General features: G+C 52.5%; 2 protein-coding genes across 3 annotated transcripts in view; one reads left to right on the top strand and one right to left on the bottom strand.

Annotated features, from left to right (window-relative positions):
- Positions 1-21,639, bottom strand: part of LOC123755724 (RING finger protein 17) — a 928,112-nt gene that overhangs the window by 592,086 nt on the left and 314,387 nt on the right. The window lies entirely within an intron of this gene.
- The window catches only part of LOC138349999 (uncharacterized), a 31,368-nt gene continuing 20,405 nt past the window's right edge, over positions 10,677-21,639 (top strand). For both annotated transcript variants that reach the window (XR_011221970.1, XM_069300036.1), the window contains exon 1: positions 10,677-10,739. The gene's annotated coding sequence lies outside the window, so the exon portion shown is untranslated. The remainder of the gene's footprint in view (positions 10,740-21,639) is intronic.

Raw genomic sequence — 21,639 nt, 5'->3', positions numbered from 1 at the left:
TATCTTAAGAAGCACATCAACAAACTGGAAAAGGTGCAAAGACATGCTACTAAGTGGCTCCCAGAACTGAAGGGCAAGAGCTACGAGAAGAGGTTAGAGGCATTAAATATGTCAAAACTAGAAGACAAAAGGAAAAGAGGTGATATGATTACTACATACAAAATAGTAACAGGAATTGATAAAATCGACAAGGAAGATTTCCTGAGACCTGGAACTTTAAGAACAAGAGGTCATAGATTTAAACTAGCTAAACACAGATGCCGAAGAAATATAAGAAAAATCACTTTCGCAAACAGAGTGGTAGAAGGTTGGAACAAGTTAGAGGAGAAGGTGGTGGAGGCCAAGACCGTCAGTAGTTTCATAGCGTTATATGACAGTGCTGGGAAGACGGGACACCACGAGCGTAGCTCTCATCCTGTAACTACACTTAGGTAATTACACACACATACACACGCGCACGCACGCACGCGCGCGCGCACACACCCACACTTACCCACCCACACACCCACACCCCCACACACCCACACCCACAAGCTTCATACATGGAACTCTGACAGTAGATGGGAGGAAGATTGTGATCTTGGTAATCTACAATCCCCCACCAAACAGTAGAAGACCCAGGCAGGAGTATGATGACAACAACAAGGCATGTATAGATGAACTGCAGAAGGCAGCAACACTAGCCCACAGAATGAGAGCGAAGCTGCTGATCATGGGGGACCTAAATCATGGAGAGATAAATTGGGAATCAAGGAATCCCACCGAGCCTATTAGACCTGATTTTCACCCAGAACGTAGAAGATATCGAGAATTTAGAGCATGAAATACCTCTAGGGGCCAGTGACCATTGTGTCCTAGTCTTTGACTACATGATGGAATTCAAACTTATGACCATGGGACAAGAGATCTGGGAAAGGAGAGTTGACTACAGGAAAGGGGACTATAAGAGGATAAGGGACTATCTGGGTGAAGTGCAGTGGGAGGAAGAAATTAGAGGAAAAACAGTCCACGATATGATGGACCTAGTCATACAGAAATGCCAGGAGGCCGAAGAGAGATTTATACCAACAGTAAAGGGAAAAAATAAGAAGGAATATAATAATCCATGGTTTAATAGACAGTGTCAGGAAACAAAAATGGCCAGCAGGCGGGAGTGGAGGAAGTACAGAAGACAAAGGACAGAGGACAACAGGATCAGATACAACAGAGCTAGGAACGATTACATTAACATAAGACGAACATCGGAAAGGGACTATGAGAACGATATTGCAATCAAAGCGAAAAAACAACCCAAGTTACTACACAGTCATATAAGAAGAAAAATGTCGGTGAACGACCAAGTGACAAGACTAAGGAAGACAGAAGGGGCATATACTGAAAGTGACAAGGAAATCTGCGAGGCACTGAATGCCAGTTTCCATGGAGTGTTCACTACCGAGCCTGAGCAGCTCCCATTGTTGGAAGGGGTTACCCTAGATGAAAGACTATCAGATATAGAGGTGCAACCCGTCCTCGCAAATTCGTATAGTCAATATTGACTTATTAAATAAGTGCATAGGTGACATACTAAACATAATAGATACCCTTAAAAAGATTCATAGAAAACACCGACCTTACCTAACCTTGTTAGTATCTTAAGATAAGCATCTTATAGCTTCGTAATTACAATTGTTACTTAACCTATTATAGGTATAGGTTAAGTAATAATTGTAATTACGAAGCAATAAGATGCTTATCTTAACATACTAACAAGGTTAGGTAAGGTTGGTGTTTTCTATGAAGCTTTTTAAGGGTATCTACTATGTTTAGTATATCACCTATGCGCGTATTTAATAAGTCAATATTGACTGTACGAATTTGCGAGAACGGGTTGAGAGGTGACAGCAAGGGAGGTAATGAAACGGTTAACAACACTGGATGCAACTAAAGCAGTTGGACCAGACAAAGTATCACCGTGGATACTAAAAGAAGCAGCGCAGGCCCTCAGCGTGCCTCTGGCAATGATCTTTAATGAGTCACTTATGTCGGGAGAATTGCCCAGTTGCTGGAAGAAGGCAAATCTTGTGCCGATCTTCAAGAAAGGTGATAGGGAGGAGGCACTTAACTATAGACCTGTATCACTGACAAGCATCCCCTGTAAAATACTGGAAAGAATAATTAGGCTACGACTGGTTGCACACCTGGAGAACATTAGGTTTGTGAACAAACATCAACATGGGTTCTGGACAGGGAAATCGTGCCTAACAAACCTTCTGGAATTCTATGATAAAATAACGAGGATAAGACAGGACAGAGATGGTTGGGCAGACTGCATATTTCTGGACTGCCAAAAAGCCTTTGATACAGTACCGCACATGAGACTGCTGTTCAAGCTCGAGAGGCAGGCGGGGGTGAGGGAAAAGGGCCTAGCATGGATAAGGAACTACCTAACAGGAAGGAGCCAAAGTTACGGTAAGGGGCGAGAAGTCGGACTGGCGAACAGTAACAAGTAGAGTACCACAAGGATCGGTGCTGGGACCAATTCTATTTCTTGTATATGTTAACGACATGTTTACAGGCGTAGAGTCCTACATGTCGATGTTTGCGGATGACGCAAAGTTGATGAGAAGAGTTGTGACAGATGAGGATTGCAGGATCCTCCTAGAGGACCTGAACAGGTTGCAGAGATGGTAAGAGAAATGGCTACTGGAATTCAACACAAGCAAATGTAAAGTTATGGAAATGGGACTAGGAGATAGGAGACCAAAGGGACAGTACACAATGAAGGGGAACAGCCTACCTGTGACGACGCGCGACAGAGACCTGGGGGTGGACGTAACACCTAATCTATCTCCTGAGGCACATATAAATAGGATAACGACAGCAGCGTACTCTACACTGGCAAAAGTTAGAACATCATTTAGAAACCTAAGTAAGGAGGCATTTAGGGCGCTTTACACTGCCTACGTGAGGCCAGTCTTAGAGTATGCCACCTCATCATGGAGTCCCCATCTGAAGAAGCATATAATGAAACTGGAAAAGGTTCAGAGGTTTGCAACGAGACTCGTCCCAGAGCTAGGAGGGATGGGGTATGAGGAGCGCCTGAGGGAACTGTGCCTTACGACACTAGAAAGAAGAAGGGAGAGGGGGGACATGATAGGAACGTATAAGATACTCAGAGGGATTGACAGAGTGGACATAGACGAAATGTTCACACGGAATAGTAACAGAACGAGGGGACATGGATGGAAGCTTGAAACTCAGATGAGTCACAGAGATGTTAGGAAGTTTTCTTTTAGCGTGAGAGTAGTGGGAAAATGGAATGAACTTCAGGAACAGGTTGTGGAAGCAAATACTATTCATAATTTTAAAACCAGGTATGATAGGGAAATGGGAGGTGAGTCATTGCTGTAAATAACCGATGCTCGAAAGGCGGGATCCAAGAGTCAATGCTCGATCGAAGCAGACACAACTAGGTGAGTACAACTAGGTGAGTACACACACGCACACACAAAATGGCTTTATTTGTCTTATCTTCCATTTCTGTAAACTCATAATTGAAGATCTCTGCCAGGCTTTTCCTTTTAATGTCTGGTGCCAACTGAAGGGTAAAAGTGCAGATCATGAAAAACGGAATAATCTTAGTAAAATAATAATATACTGTGAGCCGATATCCCTAAGAAACACAGAAAATACAACATCAACTCTCGACCAACATGTGCACTTTGACAAGGCCAGTCATGTGACAAGGCCAGTCATGTGACAAGGCCAGTCATGTGACAAGGCCTGTCATGTGACAAGGCCAGTCATGTGACAAGGCCAGTCATGTGACAAGGCCAGTCATGTGACAAGGCCAGTCATGTGACAAGGCCAGTCATGTGACAAGGCCTGTCATGTGACAAGGCCAGTCATGTGACAAGGCCAGTCATGTGACAAGGCCAGTCATGTGACAAGGCCTGTCATGTGACAAGGCCAGTCATGTGACAAGGCCAGTCATGTGACAAGGCCTGTCATGTGACAAGGCCTGTCATGTGACAAGGCCAGTCATGTGACAAGGCCTGTCATGTGACAAGGCCAGTCATGTGACAAGGCCAGTCATGTGACAAGGCCAGTCATGTGACAAGGCCAGTCATGTGACAAGGCCAGTCATGTGAAAAGGCCTGTCATGTGAAAAGGCCAGTCATGTGACAAGGCCAGTCATGTGACAAGGCCAGTCATGTGACATGGCCAGTCATGTGACAAGGCCAGTCATGTGACAAGGCCAGTCATGTGACAAGGCCAGTCATGTGACAAGGCCAGTCATGTGACAAGGCCTGTCATGTGACAAGGCCTGTCATGTGACAAGGCCTGTCATGTGACAAGGCCAGTCATGTGACAAGGCCTGTCATGTGACAAGGCCAGTCATGTGACAAGGCCAGTCATGTGACAAGGCCAGTCATGTGACAAGGCCAGTCATGTGACAAGGCCAGTCATGTGAAAAGGCCTGTCATGTGACAAGGCCAGTCATGTGACAAGGCCAGTCATGTGACAAGGCCAGTCATGTGACATGGCCAGTCATGTGACAAGGCCAGTCATGTGACAAGGCCAGTCATGTGACAAGGCCAGTCATGTGACAAGGCCTGTCATGTGACAAGGCCTGTCATGTGACAAGGCCTGTCATGTGACAAGGCCTGTCATGTGACAAGGCCAGTCATGTGACAAGGCCAGTCATGTGACAAGGCCAGTCATGTGACAAGGCCAGTCATGTGACAAGGCCAGTCATGTGACAAGGCCAGTCATGTGACAAGGCCAGTCATGTGACAAGGCCAGTCATGTGACAAGGCCAGTCATGTGACAAGGCCAGTCATGTGACAAGGCCAGTCATGTGACAAGGCCAGTCATGTGACAAGGCCAGTCATGTGACAAGGCCAGTCATGTGACAAGGCCAGTCATGTGACAAGGCCAGTCATGTGACAAGGCCAGTCATGTGACAAGGCCAGTCATGTGAAAAGGCCTGTCATGTGAAAAGGCCAGTCATGTGACAAGGCCAGTCATGTGACAAGGCCAGTCATGTGACAAGGCCAGTCATGTGACAAGGCCAGTCATGTGACAAGGCCTGTCATGTGACAAGGCCTGTCATGTGACAAGGCCAGTCATGTGACAATGCCTGTCATGTGACAAGGCCAGTCATGTGACAAGGCCAGTCATGTGACAAGGCCTGTCATGTGAAAAGGCCAGTCATGTGACAAGGCCAGTCATGTGACAAGGCCAGTCATGTGACAAGGCCAGTCATGTGACAAGGCCAGTCATGTGACAAGGCCAGTCATGTGACAAGGCCAGTCATGTGACAAGGCCAGTCATGTGACAAGGCCAGTCATGTGACAAGGCCAGTCATGTGACAAGGCCAGTCATGTGACAAGGCCAGTCATGTGACAAGGCCAGTCATGTGACAAGGCCAGTCATGTGACAAGGCCTGTCATGTGACAAGGCCTGTCATGTGACAAGGCCAGTCATGTGACAAGGCCAGTCATGTGACAAGGCCAGTCATGTGACAAGGCCTGTCATGTGACAAGGCCTGTCATGTGACAAGGGCACAGACAATATAACTGATGTTAGCCACAATATGCGTGCAGTGTTGCCATAATGAAAACTGAACTTGTACTACCTTTGACCCAGACACCTGCTCGAGCAGCAAGGGTTAGGGATTATCGTGGGTGCTTCATATATGGAATATCACTGACAATGTTGCTCAATACTTTTGCTGTAGGTTCAATAATTCTGAACAGAAAAACTATTACTGTCGCTTTCTAATATTTTAAAACTTTACATAAAAAAGTACATAAAATTTATATACTTGTATTTTTTGACCGTTCATTACTTCCAAAATGTTTATGTTTATGTCACTTGGGGGTAACACACCCCTCTTACTCATGGTGTGTGGTCAGCATACACTACAGTATAACATGCTGAAGGTTCACCAGATAATAGCCATCATGTTCACACACACCGTACCACCACCTCGTACTCGTTCGTCTCCTCTTCCTCTCTAACCATCTCCCGTGTTCTCCAGTCTTCCTCCACCTACTCTCCCCCTCTCACCTACATCAACCCCTCGGCTCCCCCCCCTCTCACCTACATCAACCCCTCGGCTCCCCCCCCTCTCACCTACATCAACCCCTCGGCTCCCCCCCCCTCTCACCTACATCAACCCGTCGGCTCCCCCCCCCTCTCACCTACATCAACCCCTCGGCTCCCCCCCCCCCCCCCTCTCTCTCATTAGTTATTTATTTATATATCCCAGACCTCTTACTCTCATGTACAGCCGCCAGCACACACAGCATTTCGGCTAAGTCCTTCATACTAATTTTCCTCTGAACTACTCTACCCACACCCACCACCCCGGTATTACCCGCCTAATCGCTTAACAACCGGGTACCCATTCACTGCTGGGTGAACAGAGGCTACAAGTTAAGGATTGGCGCCACTCAATCCCCGGATACGAACAATATCCAGGCCAGGATACGAACCCAGGCCTAAGCGTTCGCTTAGCGCCACCGGGCGCAGTGGTAAAACACTCCCCTAACAGTAGATGTGAACAGTAGTACTGTGTGTGTGTGTGTGTGTGTGGTGGAGGTGGTGGGTGTGGGTGGTGGAGTACGGGGGAGGGTGGTGGGTGTGGGTGGAGGAGTACGGGGGAGGATGGTGGGTGTGGGTGGTGGAGTACGGGGGAGGGTGGTGGGTGTGGGTGGAGGAGTACGGGGGAGGGTGGTGGGTGTGGGTGAAGGAGTACGGGGGAGGGTGGTGGGTGTGGGTGGTGGAGTACGGGGGAGGGTGGTGGGTGTGGGTGGTGGAGTACGGGGGAGGGTGGTGGGTGTGGGTGGAGGAGTACGGGGGAGGGTGGTGGGTGTGGGTGGAGGAGTACGGGGGAGGGTGGTGGGTGTGGGTGGTGGAGTACGGGGGAGGGTGGTGGGTGTGGGTGGAGGAGTACGGGGGAGGGTGGTGGGTGTGGGTGGTGGAGTACGGGGGAGGGTGGTGGGTGTGGGTGGAGGAGTACGGGGGAGGGTGGTGGGTGTGGGTGGTGGAGTACGGGGGAGGGTGGTGGGTGTGGGTGGAGGAGTACGGGGGAGGATGGTGGGTGTGGGTGGTGGAGTACGGGGGAGGGTGGTGGGTGTGGGTGGAGGAGTACGGGGGAGGGTGGTGGGTGTGGGTGAAGGAGTACGGGGGAGGGTGGTGGGTGTGGGTGGAGGAGTACGGGGGAGGGTGGTGGGTGTGGGTGGAGGAGTACGGGGGAGGGTGGTGGGTGTGGGTGAAGGAGTACGGGGGAGGGTGGTGGGTGTGGGTGGAGGAGTACGGGGGAGGGTGGTGGGTGTGGGTGGTGGAGTACGGGGGAGGGTGGTGGGTGTGGGTGGAGGAGTACGGGGGAGGGTGGTGGGTGTGGGTGGTGGAGTACGGGGGAGGGTGGTGGGTGTGGGTGGAGGAGTACGGGGGAGGGTGGTGGGTGTGGGTGGAGGAGTACGGGGGAGGGTGGTGGGTGTGGGTGGAGGGTGGTGGAGTACGGGGGAGGGTGGTGGGTGTGGGTGGAGGAGTACGGGGGAGGATGGTGGGTGTGGATGGAGGAGTACGGGGGGAGGGTGGTGGGTGTGGGTGGTGGAGTACGGGGGAGGGTGGTGGGTGTGGTTGGTGGAGTACGGGGGAGGGTGGTGGGTGTGGTTGGTGGAGTACGGGGGAGGGTGGTGGGTGTGGTTGGTGGAGTACGGGGGAGGGGGTGGGTGTGGGTGGTGGAGTTCGAAAAGGGGGTGGGTGTGGGTGGTGGAGTACGGGGGAGGGTGGTGGGTGTGGTTGGTGGAGTACGGGGGAGGGTGGTGGGTGTGTGGGTGGAGTAGTCCGGGGTGGCTGGTGGGTGTGGGTGGAGGAGTACGGGGGAGGATGGTGGGTGGAGGAGTACGGGGGAGGGTGGTGGGTGTCGGTGGAGGAGTACGGGGGAAGGTGGTGGGTGTGGTTGGTGGAGTACGGGGGAGGGTGGTGGGTGTGGGTGGAGGAGTACGAGGGAGGGTGGTGGGTGTGGGTGGAGGAGTACGGGGGAGGGTGGTGGGTGGAGGAATACGGGGGAGGGTGGTGGGTGGAGGAGTACGGGGGAGGGTGGAGGAGTACGGGGGAGGGTGGTGGGTGGAGGAGTACGGGGGAGGGTGGTGGGTGGAGGAGTACGGGGGAGGGAGGTGGGTGGAGGAGTACGGGGGAGGGTGGTGGGTGTGGGTGGAGGAGTACGGGGGAGGGTGGTGGGTGGAGGAGTACGGGGGAGGGTGGTGGGTGGTGGAGTACGGGGGAGGGTGGTGGGTGTGGGTGGTGGAGTACGGGGGAGGGTGGTGGGTGTGGGTGGTGGGTGTGGGTGGAGGAGTACGGGGGAGGGTGGTGGGTGTGGGTGGTGGAGTACGGGGGAGGGTGGTGGGTGTGGGTGGTGGAGTACGGGGGAGGGTGGTGGGTGTGGGTGGTGGAGTACGGGGGAGGGTGGTGGGTGTGGGTGGTGGAGTACGGGGGAGGGTGGTGGGTGTGGGTGGTGGAGTACGGGGGAGGGTGGTGGGTGTGGGTGGTGGAGTACGGGGGAGGGTGGTGGGTGTGGGTGGAGTAGTCCGGGGTGGCTGGTGGGTGGAGTAGTCCGGGGTGGCTGGTGGGTGGAGTAGTCCGGGGTGGCTGGTGGGTGGAGTAGTCCGGGGTGGCTGGTGGGTGGAGTAGTCCGGGGTGGCTGGTGGGTGGAGTAGTCCGGGGTGGCTGGTGGGTGGAGTAGTCCGGGGTGGCTGGTGGGTGGAGTAGTCCGGGGTGGCTGGTGGGTGGAGTAGTCCGGGGTGGCTGGTGGGTGGAGTAGTCCGGGGTGGCTGGTGGGTGGAGTAGTCCGGGGTGGCTGGTGGGTGGAGTAGTCCGGGGTGGCTGGTGGGTGGAGTAGTCCGGGGTGGCTGGTGGGTGGAGTAGTCCGGGGTGGCTGGTGGGTGGAGTAGTCCGGGGTGGCTGGTGGGTGGAGTAGTCCGGGGTGGCTGGTGGGTGGAGTAGTCCGGGGTGGCTGGTGGCTGGAGTAGTCCGGGGTGGCTGGTGGCTGGAGTAGTCCGGGGTGGCTGGTGGCTGGAGTAGTCCGGGGTGGCTGGTGGCTGGAGTAGTCCGGGGTGGCTGGTGGCTGGAGTAGTCCGGGGTGGCTGGTGGCTGGAGTAGTCCGGGGTGGCTGGTGGCTGGAGTAGTCCGGGGTGGCTGGTGGCTGGAGTAGTCCGGGGTGGCTGGTGGCTGGAGTAGTCCGGGGTGGCTGGTGGCTGGAGTAGTCCGGGGTGGCTGGTGGCTGGAGTAGTCCGGGGTGGCTGGTGGGTGTAGTAGTCCGGGGTGGCTGGTGGGTGGAGTAGTCCGGGGTGGCTGGTGGGTGGAGTAGTCCGGGGTGGCTGGTGGGTGGAGTAGTCCGGGGTGGCTGGTGGGTGGAGTAGTCCGGGGTGGCTGGTGGGTGGAGTAGTCCGGGGTGGCTGGTGGGTGGAGTAGTCCGGGGTGGCTGGTGGGTGGAGTAGTCCGGGGTGGCTGGTGGGTGGAGTAGTCCGGGGTGGCTGGTAGGTGGAGTAGTCCGGGGTGGCTGGTGGGTGGAGTAGTCCGGGGTGGCTGGTGGGTGGAGTAGTCCGGGGTGGCTGGTGGCTGGAGTAGTCCGGGGTGGCTGGTGGCTGGAGTAGTCCGGGGTGGCTGGTGGCTGGAGTAGTCCGGGGTGGCTGGTGGCTGGAGTAGTCCGGGGTGGCTGGTGGCTGGTGGGTGGAGTAGTCCGGGGTGGCTGGTGGGTGTAGTAGTCCGGGGTGGCTGGTGGGTGTAGTAGTCCGGGGTGGCTGGTGGGTGGAGTAGTCCGGGGTGGGTGGGGGTGGAGTAGTCCGGGGTGGCTGGTGGGTGTAGTAGTCCGGGGTGGCTGGTGGGTGTAGTAGTCCGGGGTGGCTGGTGGGTGGAGTAATCCGGGGTGGCTGGTGGGTGTAGTAGTCCGGGGTGGCTGGTGGGTGGAGTAGTCCGGGGTGGCTGGTGGGTGTAGTAGTCCGGGGTGGCTGGTGGGTGGAGTAGTCCGGGGTGGCTGGTGGGTGGAGTAGTCCGGGGTGGCTGGTGGGTGGAGTAGTCCGGGGTGGCTGGTGGGTGGAGTAGTCCGGGGTGGCTGGTGGGTGGAGTAGTCCGGGGTGGCTGGTGGGTGGAGTAGTCCGGGGTGGCTGGTGGGTGGAGTAGTCCGGGGTGGCTGGTGGGTGGAGTAGTCCGGGGTGGCTGGTGGGTGGAGTAGTCCGGGGTGGCTGGTGGGTGGAGTAGTCCGGGGTGGGTGGGGGTGGAGTAGTCCGGGGTGGCTGGTGGGTGTAGTAGTCCGGGGTGGCTGGTGGGTGTAGTAGTCCGGGGTGGCTGGTGGGTGGAGTAATCCGGGGTGGCTGGTGGGTGTAGTAGTCCGGGGTGGCTGGTGGGTGGAGTAGTCCGGGGTGGCTGGTGGGTGTAGTAGTCCGGGGTGGCTGGTGGGTGGAGTAGTCCGGGGTGGCTGGTGGGTGGAGTAGTCCGGGGTGGTTGGTGGCTGGTGGGTGGAGTAGTCCGGGGAGGGTGGTGGGTGGAGTAGTCCGGGGAGGGTGGTGGGTGGAGTAGTCCGGGGTGGCTGGTGGGTGGGGGTGGAGTAGTCCGGGGAGGGTGGTGGGTGGAGTAGTCCGGGGGAGGGTGGTAGGATGTCATGATGACAGTCAGTAGGGAGCCACACGTGTGTGAGCGAGCAGCAGCAGGTGGTGGTGGTGGACGCTGACACCAACAACACACAGGTAAGGCAGTCTCGCCAGCCCTTACATCTCCTGCGTCAGGTCTACTGCCAGGCTACATTACCAACTAACAATCGGGGATCCCGGGTTCGATCCCTTTCAGGGACATAAATGGTTGGGCCCCGTTTCCTTTTATCTTGTCCAGTACAGTTAGTTACCCGGGAGTTGGATAACAGTTCTGGGTATAGATTATATCCCGGGGATTGTCACCCGTGCCCCGTGTCCCGGGGATTGTCACGCGTGCCCCGTGTCCCGGGGATTGTCACCCGTGTCCCGTGTCCAGGGGATTGTCACCCGTGCCCCGTGTCCAGGGGATTGTCACCCGTGCCCCGTGTCCAGGGGATTGTCACCCGTGCCCCGTGTCCAGGGGATTGTCACGCGTGCCCCGTGTCCAGGGGATTGTCACCCGTGTCCCGTGTCCAGGGGATTGTCACTCGTGCCCCGTGTCCAGGGGATTGTCACTCGTGCCCCGTGTCCAGGGGATTGTCACTCGTGCCCCGTGTCCAGGGGATTGTCACTCGTGCCCCGTGTCCAGGGGATTGTCACTCGTGCCCCGTGTTCCGGGGATTGTCACTCGTGCCCCGTGTCCCGGGGATTGTCACCCGTGCCCCGTGTCCAGGGGATTGTCACCCGTGCCCCGTGTCCCGGGGATTGTCACCCGTGTCCCGGGGATTGTCACTCGTGCCCCGTGTCCAGGGGATTGTCACGCGTGCCCCGTGTCCCGGGGATTGTCACGCGTGCCCCGTGTCCCGGGGATTGTCACGCGTGCCCCGTGTCCCGGGGATTGTCACCCGTGCCCCGTGTCCCGGGGATTGTCACCCGTGCCCCGTGTCCCGGGGATTGTCACCCGTGCCCCGTGTCCCGGGGATTGTCACCCGTGTCCCGGGGATTGTCACCCGTGCCCCGTGTCCCGGGGATTGTCACCCGTGTCCCGGGGATTGTCACTCGTGCCCCGTGTCCAGGGGATTGTCACGCGTGCCCCGTGTCCCGGGGATTGTCACGCGTGCCCCGTGTCCCGGGGATTGTCACGCGTGCCCCGTGTCCCGGGGATTGTCACGCGTGCCCCGTGTCCCGGGGATTGTCACCCGTGCCCCGTGTCCCGGGGATTGTCACCCGTGCCCCGTGTCCCGGGGATTGTCACCCGTGCCCCGTGTCCCGGGGATTGTCACCCGTGCCCCGTGTCCCGGGGATTGTCACCCGTGTCCCGGGGATTGTCACCCGTGTCCCGTGTCCCGGGGATTGTCACCCGTGCCCCGTGTCCCGGGGATTGTCACCCGTGCCCCGTGTCCCGGGGATTGTCACCCGTGCCCCGTGTCCCGGGGATTGTGCCCCGTGTCCCGGGGATTGTCACCCGTGCCCCGTGTCCAGGGGATTGTCACCCGTGTCCCGTGTCCCGGGGATTGTCACCCGTGCCCGTGTCCAGGGGATTGTCACCCGTGCCCCGTGTCCCGGGGATTGTCACCCGTGCCCCGTGTCCCGGGGATTGTCACCCGTGCCCCGTGTCCCGGGGATTGTGCCCCGTGTCCCGGGGATTGTCACCCGTGCCCCGTGTCCAGGGGATTGTCACCCGTGTCCCGTGTCCCGGGGATTGTCACCCGTGCCCGTGTCCAGGGGATTGTCACTCGTGCCCCGTGTCCAGGGGATTGTCACTCGTGCCCCGTGTCCAGGGGATTGTCACTCGTGCCCCGTGTCCAGGGGATTGTCACTCGTGCCCCGTGTTCCGGGGATTGTCACTCGTGCCCCGTGTCCCGGGAATTGTCACCCGTGCCCCGTGTCCAGGGGATTGTCACCCGTGCCCCGTGTCCCGGGGATTGTCACCCGTGCCCCGTGTCCCGGGGATTGTCACGCGTGCCCCGTGTCCCGGGGATTGTCACGCGTGCCCCGTGTCCCGGGGATTGTCACCCGTGCCCCGTGTCCCGGGGATTGTCACGCGTGCCCCGTGTCCCGGGGATTGTCACGCGTGCCCCGTGTCCCGGGGATTGTCACCCGTGCCCCGTGTCCCGGGGATTGTCACCCGTGCCCCGTGTCCCGGGGATTGTCACCCGTGCCCCGTGTCCCGGGGATTGTCACGCGTGCCCCGTGTCCCGGGGATTGTCACGCGTGCCCCGTGTCCAGGGGATTGTCACCCGTGCCCCGTGTCCAGGGGATTGTCACCCGTGCCCCGTGTCCAGGGGATTGTCACCCGTGTCCCGTGTCCCGGGGATTGTCACCCGTGCCCCGTGTCCCAGGGATTGTCACCCGTGCCCCGTGTCCAGGGGATTGTCACCCGTGCCCCGTGTCCCGGGGATTGTCACCCGTGCCCGTGTCCCGGGGATTGTCACCCGTGCCCCGTGTCCCGGGGATTGTCACCCGTGCCCGTGTCCCGGGGATTGTCACCCGTGCCCGTGTCCCGGGGATTGTCACGCGTGCCCCGTGTCCCGGGGATTGTCACCCGTGCCCCGTGTCCCGGGGATTGTCACCCGTGCCCCGTGTCCCGGGGATTGTCACCCGTGCCCGTGTCCCGGGGATTGTCACCCGTGTCCCGGGGATTGTCTCCCGTGTCCAGGGGATTGTCACCCGTGCCCCGTGTCCCGGGGATTGTCACCCGTGCCCGTGTCCCGGGGATTGTCACCCGTGTCCCGTGTCCAGGGGATTGTCACCCGTGTCCCGGGGATTGTCACCCGTGACCGTGTCCAGGGGATTGTCACCCGTGCCCCGTGTCCCGGGGATTGTCACGCGTGCCCCGTGTCCCGGGGATTGTCACCCGTGCCCCGTGTCCCGGGGATTGTCACCCGTGCCCGTGTCCCGGGGATTGTCACCCGTGCCCGTGTCCCGGGGATTGTCACCCGTGCCCCGTGTCCCGGGGATTGTCACCCGTGCCCCGTGTCCCGGGGATTGTCACCCGTGCCCCGTGTCCCGGGGATTGTCACGCGTGCCCCGTGTCCCGGGGATTGTCACGCGTGCCCCGTGTCCCGGGGATTGTCACGCGTGCCCCGTGTCCCGGGGATTGTCACGCGTGCCCCGTGTCCCGGGGATTGTCACGCGTGCCCCGTGTCCCGGGGATTGTCACGCGTGCCCCGTGTCCCGGGGATTGTCACGCGTGCCCCGTGTCCCGGGGATTGTCACGCGTGCCCCGTGTCCCGGGGATTGTCACGCGTGCCCCGTGTCCCGGGGATTGCCACACGTGCACCATTGAGGAATTGTCACACGTGCACCATTGAGGGATTGTCACACGTGCACCATTGAGGAAGTGCCACCCGTGCACCATTGAGGGAGTGCCACACGTGCACCATTGAGGGAGTGCCACACGTGCACCATTGAGGGAGTGTCACACGTGCACCATTGAAAGAGTGTCACACTTGCACCATTGAGGGAGTGCCACCCGTGCACCATTGAGGGAGTGTCACACGTGCACCATTGAGGGAGTGTCACACGTGCACCATTGAGGGAGTGTCACACGTGCACCATTGAGGGAGTGTCACACGTGCACCATTGAGGGAGTGTCACACGTGCACCATTGAGGGAGTGTCACACGTGCTCCATTGAGGGAGTGTCACCCGTGCACCATTGAGGGAGTGTCACACGTGCACCATTGAGGGAGTGTCACCCGTGCACCATTGAGGGAGTGTCACAGTACTGTGCTCATCTTTATCATATCTTACACAAGTGTGTTATAATTCTCCACTTACGGCTACACACAGGGCCGCTACTTGCATAAACCTGACTAATTACAACACTACATGGTTCATTTCAACCGTAGCAGTTGCATATCATCCATACGGTGCAAGGTTAGCGCGCGTGGGTGCGTACGCGTGAAGCTAACGAATACGCAACTGGCAACACTGATTATGTTTTGCAAGCGCATGCGCGTGTAACACTCGACATGCTGAGTGTAACAATTTATTGACAAGTAAGTGATGTTGCGTCGTAACAATGAGGTCAGTGATGCCACATAAACACACATCTAACCTCTATAAAGAAGCCGGAGATGAACTAGATCAAATCTACACTGACGGGTCATTTAATCCTGTCAATTACAGGGCTGGTGCAGCATACACGGTAATCAAGGATAATACTTTCCAACGCAGAAATGAAGAAAAAAGCGCGTATTGAGAACTATGCCTCTTCAACACAAGCAGAGCTAACTGCCATTGTTATGGCGTTAAGGTTTCTTGAACAGAACACTAATGGTGCAGTGATTTGCACCGATTCAAAAGCAGCACTGCAAAGCCTAAGTAAAAATCAGGCAGAAAATCTTGCAATAGTCGCAGAAATTAAGAGAGCTGTGAGAGTACTTACCAATCAGGGAAGAGTCGTCAAGTTTCTGTGGATCCCCTCCCATGTTGGAATATGTGGGAATGAACGAGCAGATGTGCTGGCTGCTGAAGGCGCTGAAGGAGACCATATTGAATACTTCATACCCAAGACTCTACTACAAATTAGAGGTATTGTCAGGCAACATCACCGTGACAAGGTAACTGAGGAAAGGAGGATAGAAGCACAAATCAGTGAATCTGTAAGATGGTACAACATGGTTGCAGCTGGCAATCCCAATCATTATGGCCGAAGAGGAGGAGGACGAGGGAGAGAATCAGTAATAGCGAGAATCCGTCTTGGATACAAATATCCATGGAGATATGGAATGGAAACAACAGTTGATCAGCGAAGTTGCAGAATCTGTGGTGAGAGTGATGGACACCGCCTTGATCACTATCTACGTGAATGTGAACACCTGAGAGACATTAGAAATATGTGTAAAATAGTAAACCCCACATTGTTTGAGTTAGGAAAACACTTTGTCAAATATTGATACTGTTCTTAAAAGATTTCCCCATTTTGCACCCGCAAGATAACGTAAGCTTTTAAGGTTTGATAGATGTTAATCTTCTTGTTTGAGGAGGTGTTCACTTGAGACAGTTAAGCAAGTCCCAGCTGTGTCTGGGTACAAGTGACAGGATGAACAACCCAGCGGGTTTTCTTCCTATTGGGGAGTGTTGTACATGCTGCTATGGCGGTGTGTCCACTCACAGGATGAGTGGCGCTGCCCAATACTGTCACTATGGCGGTGTGTCCACTCACAGGATGAGTGGCGCTGCCCAATAAACTCGCCCCTCGGGGCGAAATTTAAAATATTTAAAAAAAAATTAACCTCTAGATTTAGTACACGTATATGGGCTTAACTCCCCGGGTGTAAGCGCCGGGCGGGGTAGTGGCGGGCGCCGCCTGCTGGCCCCCGCGGCCACTTCCTCAACACCACCACCAACCACTAATGTGCTGCTCCACAACAACAACCACCAGATATTAAACAAAACTTTGTCTTCTAAATCATACTATCTCCGTAAGAACAGAGACATGTAAAACCATTTTTTATAATTTTTTTTTACGGAACTCCTCGCGGGAAGGTCGTTAATGAGATCCTTTACATTTGACATGACAATCTCGGACCTGAAAAGGGACGAGAGGATTGTAAATGATGTTTACAACGCACACTTCACCTCATCACCACATCCCTCCCTTTCCCCCCCACCCTCAGATTAACCTACTTTGATATGTTCGTCATTTTGCATAGTCAAAAACTAGTTGAGTACACCCACTTACTGAAATAATTTAGAAAAACCTTATTGTTACCCGCAATGACCTAGAGCAGAAACAAGCCTCCCTTCTTGTCGGACTAGTCGAGGGCCCTCAGCGTTCACACACAAGCGCATGTCGCCGTAACAGCCTTCATGTCCTACTGAGCGTCGGACAACCCTAGTGAACAAAGCTCTACATCATCACTTGGGGGGTACATGTTGCCAACATAACACTACACCGCGCCACACTCGCAGCCTCACTACTCCAACAGGTCCGTCATCCAGCTGAAACACCCCACATTGTAGAACCAAGGAGGAAGGGAACTATCAGGAGAAATCCCCAAGCTACCACTACTATATAGCACTTGGAAGGGATCAGGATAAGGATTTGAGATGGGACGGGGAGAAGGAATGGTGCCTAATTAACCACTTGGACGGTCGGAGATTGAACGCCGATCTGCATAGAGGGAGACCGTCGCTCTACCGTCCAGACCAAGTGCTGTATTGTAGACAGAGCTGCAGAAGTGTGCCTAGAAGCTGCACCACCACATAACACTGATCGCCGCCTCACAGCAGTAGCAGCCCCAGTGTCGGCACTCGTCTCTCACCGCAGGCGCTCTCAACTGCAGGGACCGTCCCCCCTCCACCCTGCTGATCCAATCCACACCAAATATCAGTCCACTTGCGTCAAGATGGTGCTGACAAGTACGGCCACTATGGCCTGCTCTGCCAAAGCACAGAGGGATGGCACCAAGGGATGGCACTCGAGGCACAGTGAAGTTAATGTTATCATCAAAAGGAGCTTCACCACACATGGGTGTCCAGCTGAGAATGCCCCCCCCCCCCCCGTCAGCTGACGCCCCATAACTGTGATTGGTCGCCCAGGTGGGCTCACAATGAATCCCTGGAAGAACAGCAAGCAGCTGGTGTCGGACTTCACTTGTGAATCAACACCGGTTAACACCTACACCAACTCAATGTTGCACACCCGGGTGGCGCTGTCTTACACAGGGAATATATATATTATATTATATTATATTATATTATATATATATATATATATATATATATATATATATATATATATATATATATATATATATATATATATGTCGTACCTAATAGCCAGAACGCACTTCTCAGCCTACTATTCAAGGCCCGATTTGCCTAATAAGCCAAGTTTTCATGAATTAATGTTTTTTCGTCTACCTAACCTACCTAACCTAGTTGTTTTTGGCTACCTAACCTAACCTTACCTATAAATATAGGTTAGGTTAGGTTAGGTAGGGTTGGTTAGGTTCGGTCATATATCTACGTTAATTTTAACTCCAATAAAAAAAAATTGACCTCATACATAGAGAAAAGGGTAGCTTTATCATTTCATAAGAAAAAAATTATAGTAAATATATTAATTCAGGAAAACTTGGCTTATTAGGCAAATCGGGCCTTGAATAGTAGGCTGAGAAGTGAGTTCTGGCTACTAGGTACGACATATATATATATATATATATATATATATATATATATATACATATATATATATATATATATATATATATATATATATAGTGTGTATATCACGAAAATAAACACGTGACAGTGTCAGACCACGGAGGAAAATTGAAACAGGAATTTCCTTAAGTACTTTCGTATATTAATACATCTTCAAAAGGAGTCAAATATTATAAGTACTTTCGTTAATATACGAAAGTACTTAAGGAAATTCCTGTTTCAATTTTCCTCCGTGGTCTGACACTATTATATATATATATATATATATATATATATATATATATATATATATATATATATATATATATTTTGGTAGCAGTCTTTCCTGTAGACATATTTTATTAAATATGACCGAAAAAGTAAGATTAATAATTCTAACACGAATTTTCTCAATCTTTCGTACATTATGCTTCACTGTTGGAGGTAAATCAAAAATCACTTCTCCAAAATTCATTTTTATTTCTAGTCTGACGCGACACGGGCGCGTTTCGTAAAACTTATTACATTTTCAAAGACTTCACAAATACACAACTGATTAGAACTTGCGTTTCCCTGATTTTATATCTACATTTGAGTGAGGTGGGAAGGGTGATGTGGCATTACATTTGAGTGAGGTGGGAAGGATGATGTGGCATTAGAGGATATTAATAGGGTATTAAAAGTATCAACACAAGACAGAACACGAAACAATGGATATTGAATAGAAGTGTTTGTAGAAAGCCTATTGGTCCATATTTCTTGATGCTTCTATATTGGAGCGGAGTCTTGAGGTGGGTAGAATATAGTTGTGCAATAATTGGCTGTTGATTGCTGGTGTTGACTTCTTGATGTGTAGTGCCTCGCAAACGTCAAGCCGCCTGCTATCGCTGTATCTATCGATGATTTCTGTGTTGTTTACTAGGATTTCTCTGGCGATGGTTTGGTTATGGGAAGAGATTATATGTTCCTTAATGGAGCCCTGTTGTTTATGCATCGTTAAACGCCTAGAAAGAGATGTTGTTGTCTTGCCTATATACTGGGTTTTTTGGAGCTTACAGTCCCCAAGTGGGCATTTGAAGGCATAGACGACGTTAGTCTCTTTTAAAGCGTTCTGTTTCGTGTCTGGAGAGTTTCTCATGAGTAGGCTGGCCGTTTTTCTGGTTTTATAGTAAATCGTCAGTTGTATCCTCTGATTTTTGTCTGTAGGGATAACGTTTCTATTAACAATATCTTTCAGGACCCTTTCCTCTGTTTTATGAGCTGTGGAAAAGAAGTTCCTGTAAAATAGTCTAATAGGGGGTATAGGTGTTGTGTTAGTTGTCTCTTCGGAGGTTGCATGGCTTTTCAAGGAAAGTGAAAAGCCATGCAACCTCCGAAGAGACAACTAACACAACACCTATACCCCCTATTAGACTATTTTACAGGAACTTCTTTTCCACAGCTCATAAAACAGAGGAAAGGGTCCTGAAAGATATTGTTAATAGAAACGTTATCCCTACAGACAAAAATCAGAGGATACAACTGACGATTTACTATAAAACCAGAAAAACGGCCAGCCTACTCATGAGAAACTCTCCAGACACGAAACAGAACGCTTTAAAAGAGACTAACGTCGTCTATGCCTTCAAATGCCCACTTGGGGGACTGTAAGCTCCAAAAAACCCAGTATATAGGCAAGACAACAACATCTCTTTCTAGGCGTTTAACGATGCATAAACAACAGGGCTCCATTAAGGAACATATAATCTCTTCCCATAACCAAACCATCGCCAGAGAAATCCTAGTAAACAACACAGAAATCATCGATAGATACAGCGATAGCAGGCGGCTTGACGTTTGCGAGGCACTACACATCAAGAAGTCAACACCAGCAATCAACAGCCAATTATTGCACAACTATATTCTACCCACCTCAAGACTCCGCTCCAATATAGAAGCATCAAGAAATATGGACCAATAGGCTTTCTACAAACACTTCTATTCAATATCCATTGTTTCGTGTTCTGTCTTGTGTTGATACTTTTAATACCCTATTAATATCCTCTAATGCCACATCATCCTTCCCACCTCACTCAAATGTAATGCCACATCACCCTTCCCACCTCACTCAAATGTAGATATAAAATCAGGGAAACGCAAGTTCTAATCAGTTGTGTATTTGTGAAGTCTTTGAAAATGTAATAAGTTTTACGAAACGCGCCCGTGTCGCGTCAGACTAGAAATAAAAATGAATTTTGGAGAAGTGATTTTTGATTTACCTCCAACAGTGAAGCATAATGTACGAAAGATTGAGAAAATTCGTGTTAGAATTATTAATCTTACTTTTTCGGTCATATTTAATAAAATATATATATATATATATATATATATATATATATATATATATATATATATATATATATATATATATATATATATATATATATATATATAGTATATATATATATAGTACTTTCGTATGTATATATATATATATATATATATATATATATATATATATATATATATATATATATATATATATATATATGTCGTACCTAGTAGCCAGAACGCACTTCTCGGCCTACTATGCATGGCCCGATTTGCCTAATAAGCCAAGTTTTCCTGAATTAATATATTTTCTCTAATTTTTTTCTTATCAAGAAAATCAAGAACATAATGGGTGAGGGTGAGAGACCTTGACGTACCACAAAGTTTACACTTTGTTTCATTATCACGAGCAGCTGTTCCATATTCCCAGTAATACCTGTACCCAAGCCTGAGCCGCATGTGCACATTCACTCCGAACATTTCTCTTTTTGCCCTCAGTGAAAACAGTGTTTACCTCTCCTCGCCACTTCTGCCTGTCCCTGAATATTTCTTATTTTGCGTCTTATTTGTCTCGTGGTTAACACATTCAGTCAATGTCAACTTGTGGTGTTGATGGTGAGTGAGTGGCCAGATCATCCGCCACCTCGTTGATCACTATTCCAACACCAGACAGATTACACGTGACTCACTTTGTGACCTTAAAGCTGTTATCACATTTATCCTTTTCATACAATCCTCGGCTATCGACGTTTGGATTGGATTTCGACCGTATAATGAATAGTGCTCCTCCGCTACCGACAAACACGAACACATTATCATCTTGAACTACTTCCTATTTAGTACATCGGTTTTGTGATGTTGGGAACGCTCTTAGAGAACGGGCTGCACCGCCAGCTCGACAACACCCAGCAAGGTTCCGCTCGGAATTAAACTGATTGATGATTTTTGAGGAAGATAAACAGAAACAGACCACCGATGGCGCATGAAAGTAGCCGTATGGTGAGGCCCCAGGAACACAACACCTGCCCCACACACACCACAGTTGTATGGTGTGGCCCCAGGAACACCACACCTGCCACACACACACCACAGCTGTATGGTGTGGCCCCAGGAACACAACACCTGCCCCACACACACCACAGCTGTATGGTGTGGCCCCAGGAACACCACACCTGCCCCACACACCACAGCTGTATGGTGTGGCCCCAGGAACACAACACCTGCCACACACCACAGCTGTATGGTGTGGCCCCAGGAACACAACACCTGCCCCACACACACCACAGCTGTATGGTGTGGCCCCAGGAACACAACACCTGCCACACACACCACAGCTGTATGGTGTGGCCCCAGGAACACAACATCTGCCCCACACACACCACAGCTGTATGGTGTGGCCCCAGGAACACAACACCTGCCCCACACACACCACAGCTGTATGGTGTGGCCCCAGGAACACAACACCTGCCACACACACCACAGCTGTATGGTGTGGCCCCAGGAACACAACACCTGCCACACACACACCACAGCTGTATGGTGTGGCCCCA

This window comes from Procambarus clarkii, chromosome 43, assembly GCF_040958095.1.
Source record: "Procambarus clarkii isolate CNS0578487 chromosome 43, FALCON_Pclarkii_2.0, whole genome shotgun sequence".
NCBI lineage: Eukaryota > Metazoa > Arthropoda > Malacostraca > Decapoda > Cambaridae > Procambarus > Procambarus clarkii.
Note: the sequence above shows the minus strand (reverse complement) of the source record. Positions and strands in the feature narration are given on the sequence as shown.